Genomic DNA, 6,533 nt, shown 5'->3' on the forward strand with positions numbered 1-6,533 from the left:
GTGATTAATAGCCCACCAACCAAAAAAAAAAAAAAAAACCCAGGACCAGACAGATTCACAGCCAAATTCTACCAGAAGTATGAAGAGGAGATGGTACCTTTCCTTCTGAAACTATTCCAAACAATAGAAAAAAAGGGACTCCTCCCTAACTCATTTTATGAGGCCAGCATCATTCTGATACCAAAACCTTGCAGAGATACAAGAAAAGAAAATTTCAGGCCAATACCCCTGATGAACGTCGTGTGAAAATGCTCAAATACTGGCAAAACGAATCCAGCAGCCCATCAAAAAGCTTATCCACCACAATCAAGTTGGTTTCATCTCTGGATTGCAAGCTGGTTCAACATATGCAAATCAATAAATGTAATCCATGACATAAACAGAACCAATGACAAAAATCACCTGAGTATCTCAATAGATGCAGACAAGGCCTTTGTTAGAATTCAACACCTCTTCATACTAAAAACTCAATAAACTAGGTATCGATGGAATGTATCTTAAAATAATAAGACCTACTTATGACAAACCCCAGCCAATATCGTACTGAATGGGCAAAAGCTGGAAATATTTTCTTTGAAGTCCATCACAAGACAAGGATGCCCTCTGTCACCACTCCTATTCAGCATAGTATTGCAAGTTCTGATCAGGGCAATCAGGCAAGAGAAAGAAATAAAGAGTATTCAGAGAGGAAGAGAGGAAGTGAAATTGTCTCTACTTGGAGATAATATGATTGTATATTTAGAAAACCCCATCGTCTCAACCCAAAATCTCCTTAAACTGATGAGCAACTTTAGCAAAGTCTCAGGATACAAAATCAATGTGCAAAAATCACAAGCATTCCTATACACCAATAATAGACAAACAGAGATCTAAATCAAGAGTGAACTCCCATTCACAATTGCCACAAAGAGAATAAAATACCTAGGAATACAACTTACAAGGGATGTGGAGGATCTCTTCAAAGAGAACTACAAACCACTGCTTAAAGAAATAAGAGAGGACACAAACAAATGGAAAATCATTCCATGCTCATGGATAGGAAGAATCAATATTATGAAAATGGCCATACTGCCCAAAGTAATTTACAAATTCAATGGTATCCCCATCAAGCTATCAGTGACTTTCTTCACAGAATTAGAAAATGCTACTTTAAATTTCATGTGGAACAAAAAAAGAGCCTGTATAGCCAAGACAGTCCTAAGAAAAAAGAACAAAGCTACAGGCATTATGCTACTTGACTTCAAACTATGCTACAAGGCTACAGTAAAAGAAAAAAACAGCATAGTACTGATATATAGACCAATGGAACAGAACAGAGGCCTCAGAAATAATGCCACACATCTCCAACCATCTGATCTTTGACAAACCTCACAAAAACAAGCAATGGGGAACAGATTCCCCATTCAATAAATGGTGTTGGGAAAACTGGCTAGCCATATGCAGAAAACTGAAACTGGACCCCTTCCTTACATCTTATACAAAAATTAACTCATGATGGATTTAATACTTAAACATTAAGACCTAAAATCATAAAAATCCTAGAAGAAAACCTAGGCAATACCATTCAGGACATAGGCATGGGCAAAGGCTTCATGACTAAAACAGCAAAAGCAGTTGCAACAAAAGCCAAAATTGACAAATGGGATCTAATTAAACTAAAGAACTTCTGCACAGCAAAAGAAACTATCATCAGAGTGAACAGGCAACCTACAGAATGGGAGAAAATTTGTGCAATCTATCTATCTGACAAAGGGCTAATATCCAGAATCTACAAGGAACTTAAACAAATTTGCAAAAAAAAAAAAAAAAAAAAAAAATCAAACAACCCCATCAAAGGATGGGCAAAGGATATGAACAGACACTTCTCAAAAGAAGACATTTATGCAGCCAACAAGGATATGAAAAAAAGCTCATCATCACTGGTCATTAGAGAAATGCAAATCAAAACCACAATGAGATACCATCTCACACCAGTTAGAATGTTGATTGTTGAAAAGTCAGGAAGCAACAGATGCTGGAGAGGGTATGGAGAAATAGGAACACTTTTATACTGTTGGCGGGAGCATAAATTAGTTCAACCATTGTGCTAGACAGTGTGACAATTCCTCAAGGATCTAGAACCAGAAATACCATTTGACCCAGCAATCCCATTACTGGGTATATACCCAAAGGATTAAAAATCATTCTACCATAAAGACACATGCACACGTATGTTTACTGCGGCACTATTCACAATAGCAAAGACTTGGAACCAACCCAAATGCCCATCAGTGATAGACTGGATAAAGAAAATGTGGCACATATACACCATGGAATACTATGCAGCCATAAAAAAGGATGAGTTCATGTCCTTTGCGGGGACATGGATGAAGCTGGAAACCATCATTCTCAGCAAACTAACATGGGAACAGATAACCAAACACTGCATGTTCTCACTCATAAGTGAGAGTTGAACAATGAGAACACATGGACACAGGGAGGGGAACATCACACACTGGAGTCTGTCAGGAAGTGGGAGTCTAGGGGAGTGATAGCTTTAGGAGCAATTCCTTATGTAAATCACGAGTTGATGGGTTCAGCAAACCACTATGGCACGTTTATACCTATGTAACAAACTGCATGTTCTGCACACGTATCTCAGAATTTAAAGTATAATTTTTAAAAAGTTTAAACAAAAAAGAACAGCTTGGGAAAGACCTGCCCCTAAATGATTCAATTATCTCCCATCAGGTACCTCCCATAACAGATGGGAATTATGGGAGCTACAGGATGAGATTTGGTTTGGGACACAGAGACAAACCATATCAACCTAGATTGACAGCTATAGTCCTAAGAGAATCCTATAAGGACAGCAATAATACGAGTGTATTTATTTTGCCCCATAGTAACCAAGTCATCTCCCCTTTTCTATACTTTAAAAATACAGGAAATCAGGATTGCAAAGATAGCTGAATAAAACTGGATAACATATTTTACATATTAAATCTTAAAATTTTTCCAAAACATCATTGGCTTTATTTATTCTTTGATAGCTTTTTACTTTGCTTGACCTTTGCTGCATTTTTGTTCCTCTCCCTTGTCTCACCCACTAGGTTGCCCCTTCTCACTCCTTCCTGAGCTAAGGAAGTATATATTGACTTCCAGTCTGAGAAACTTTTTAAATGTAGACAGGACATTTAAAGAATAATCACAATGGTATTTTATTTAATACTTTCACAGCCAGTGAAATCTGTGAATTTTCCTAAGTAATCAATCACTAGCTTAGGTTAAAAGGAATTTACAAAGCTTTACATAAAAGTTCTAAGCCATGCGAGTGAGCATACAGTGCTCAGGATTGAACAAATCCAAATTCAATTCTGCTAATAAGTATCCTGGTGATTTGTGGTCAGTTACATAACCTCTCTGGCTAAATCATTGCTTTCTTCTTCTACAGAATGAATGGGTTAGACTTGATATTTAAACCTCTTCCAGGTTTTATATTATATCTTGTATAAGCATTGGCCCTCCTTGGAAACTGAAGTAATGTCTTTCCCATGTGTTCATTTCAGGTATTTCGATTCACTTCCTTTCTAAAATAAGGTACTTGCTTTGTTGGTATTAGAATGAATTACTTCCAGATTTTACAGGCTAATGGGACCAGAAACCAGAAATCAGGAAGAATCAAAAATCTCAGAAGATGCTCAGATTAATGTCAAAGATGCTGTGGTTACCCACAGTCATGGAAGGCTTTGGATGAACACCCAAAGGGCCAATACTTACAGGATTTGGAATTTCTGCTATTCCAAATACGTTTTCCATAATAAGTTTGTTATGTCAAGGAATGATTATACTTCACATTTGTATTACATGTAGCACTTTCCAAATGTTACTTGTTTTAGAAGTTTAAAATTTATTTATAGTTATACATACTAGGAAAGACAATCATAAGGATTCTCAATATAGGTGTGGATAAAATCAAAGTTTAATATGAATCAAATATAATGCATGTGATAAGGAATTTACATATTCATATATTTATTCATTTATGCATCACACATTTCTTGGATGTTTTCTATGTGCCAAGCAGTGTGCTAACTGTTATATGTAGAAAAATAACTGAGTTCCTGACTTGAAGTAATATTCTAGGAATGGATATAGCAACTACAGAATAATAATGGGATAAGTATGACAGAAACTAAGATGAACCTAGATGTAACATCTAATTGGGACCTGGAATGTTAAGAGAGCTGTCAGGAGAACTTAGATCTTGGCTGAGGCAATTGGTGGGTAACAGAATGTTCCAGGCAGAGGAGAAGTCATACGAAAGTTCAGAGACCCAGGAGATATTATTAGGAAACAGGATAGATTTCAGCCTAAGCTGAATATAGAGTACAATTGTTGGGAATGATGTAGGGTAGGAGATATCAACAAAGAAGACCCAGAAAGATATGGTTAGCTACAAGAAGGATATTTAATTCCATTCTGAAGGCACTGAAAAGCCATTGGATGTATTCGTGTGGTCATTGACATGATTTAAAACATTTACTGTGTTTGAAGTGTAGAGTGTAGAATAGAAATAGGACAATACTTGAAAGGTCACAGGCGACATACTAAAAAGGGAAGGAAGTTGAGGTGGTTCTATATAAGGTTCTGACAAGTGGCATTCAAGAGAAGTAGAAAAATTTGAACACTCAAATCAACAGGTCTTGGTATGGATTTTATGTGGAGGATAAGAGAAAGTTACCAGGTTTGATGCCTAGTTTTCTATCTTAAGCATCTGGATTTGTGGTGATGTTTCTTATTAAGCTGTGGATTCCAGAAGAAAGAGCAAACAGGTACTGACAGATGAGAACAGGAGTTCGCTTTTAGAAGTATTACATTCTCGGAATTTGCATGATCTCTGAGTGGAAATGTGAAGCAGAGATTTAGATGTGGTAGCTGTAGGATTGAAGAGTAAGGTTTGAGCTGAAGGAATAGATTGGTGAGGCATCGACATAAAGGCAGTAATCATAAGGACACCAAATGTTTACTGAGAACTTACTATATTCTAGTTATTATTCTAAGTGCTTTACACTATCACTCCTTAAATCCTCGTAATTACTCTTTGACGTAGATTCAATTTTTCTGTTTTGTAAATAAGTAAACAGAGGCATAAAGAGCTTAGTAAGTGGCAGAGCTAGGATTGAATCTAGGCACTCTTAGTCCAGAGTCCATGCTCTTAACCATCAAGGTAATTTAAGTTACAGAAGTATTATGTGACAAAAAGAAAATACCTAAAATGATTATAAAAGTAGCCATGTAACACCAATATTTCAGATATTGGAAGAAAAAAACACACAAAAGAAGAAGAAAAACAGAAGAGGATGGAGAGGCCCAAGGAAAAGAATGTCTGTGTTGTCTCAATACAAAGAAGCAGCATTTTCTAAGTCATAAGTAGTCAGTGCTATCAAATTCTGTTCAGAAGTCAATGAAGATCAGTCCTAAAATGTGCTCAGTGGGCTTGAAATATATAATGAGCCCAACTGTGGAAAGTTTTATACGTCACGCTGAAGAGTTTGACTCTTGTTGTATGGTCCAGTGATTGTGTGCCTGAGATTTGCACATCAGAATCCTCTGGATATGTTTTAGATATGCAGATGTGTGTATCCTCAACCCAGACACAATGAAACTCTTGGGATGGAGAGGAGCATATACACACCTTAACAGCTCTGCAGAAGCTTTTGATGCTTATTCAACGTTCATAATCAGCACTTTTAGTTGCTAGGGTGTCACTGATCACATCAGACAGCAACATTATCACAGCCATGTTTAAGACCAATTTCTTTGATGGTTGTATACCAGTATGAGGGAGAAATAGAGACCAAACAACAGCAAAAAGATTAAGAGAGTTCAATTTTGAATAATTACCTAAATGTGGACTGAGAGTTCTACCTATGCTTTAATTTTGCATATTTTTCACTTTCTTGAGAAAGAGTCTACCTTGAATTCCTAGTCCCTGAGTCACTGTTGTATTTGCAACATAAAAAAAGCAGCTTTTCACTGTGGCTTTATAAAATGACTTAGTTTGGCAGTTATGAAGTTCAATAAGAAATTGTAGCAAGTCTGGGATACAGTTGAAAATAAAGAACTTCCTTACACTATTTGTTTAGTTAGAAATGAGCTTTTTTTCCTAGTGCTTAGAAATGGTATTTTAATACATCTATAATTCCAAAAGCACTGAGGGAGGTGTTCCAATTGAAAGTGTTGGGTTTATTTATTTATTTATTTATTACAAAGAACAGAGGGGAAAATGCATTGTTTTCTTTCTTTTCTGCTGCTTTTCAAAAGGCCTTAATTGAGCACAGCTGTGATATGGCACAGACCTAAAACAGGAAATGAGTGTTTCGATAATGCTACATTTCCAAAGCACTTAACCGTCATGGTGAAAATACCAACAATACCTTTTGAGATTAACTGTGAAGGGTTGGGATTAATTCACTAAGTTATTTCAGGAGATCCTATTTTCAAGAAGATTCTGAAAAAGATCTTGTGTCTCAAAGCTGTCAGGATATAGC

Source organism: Rhinopithecus roxellana, chromosome 1 (genome assembly GCF_007565055.1).
Source record: "Rhinopithecus roxellana isolate Shanxi Qingling chromosome 1, ASM756505v1, whole genome shotgun sequence".
NCBI lineage: Eukaryota > Metazoa > Chordata > Mammalia > Primates > Cercopithecidae > Rhinopithecus > Rhinopithecus roxellana.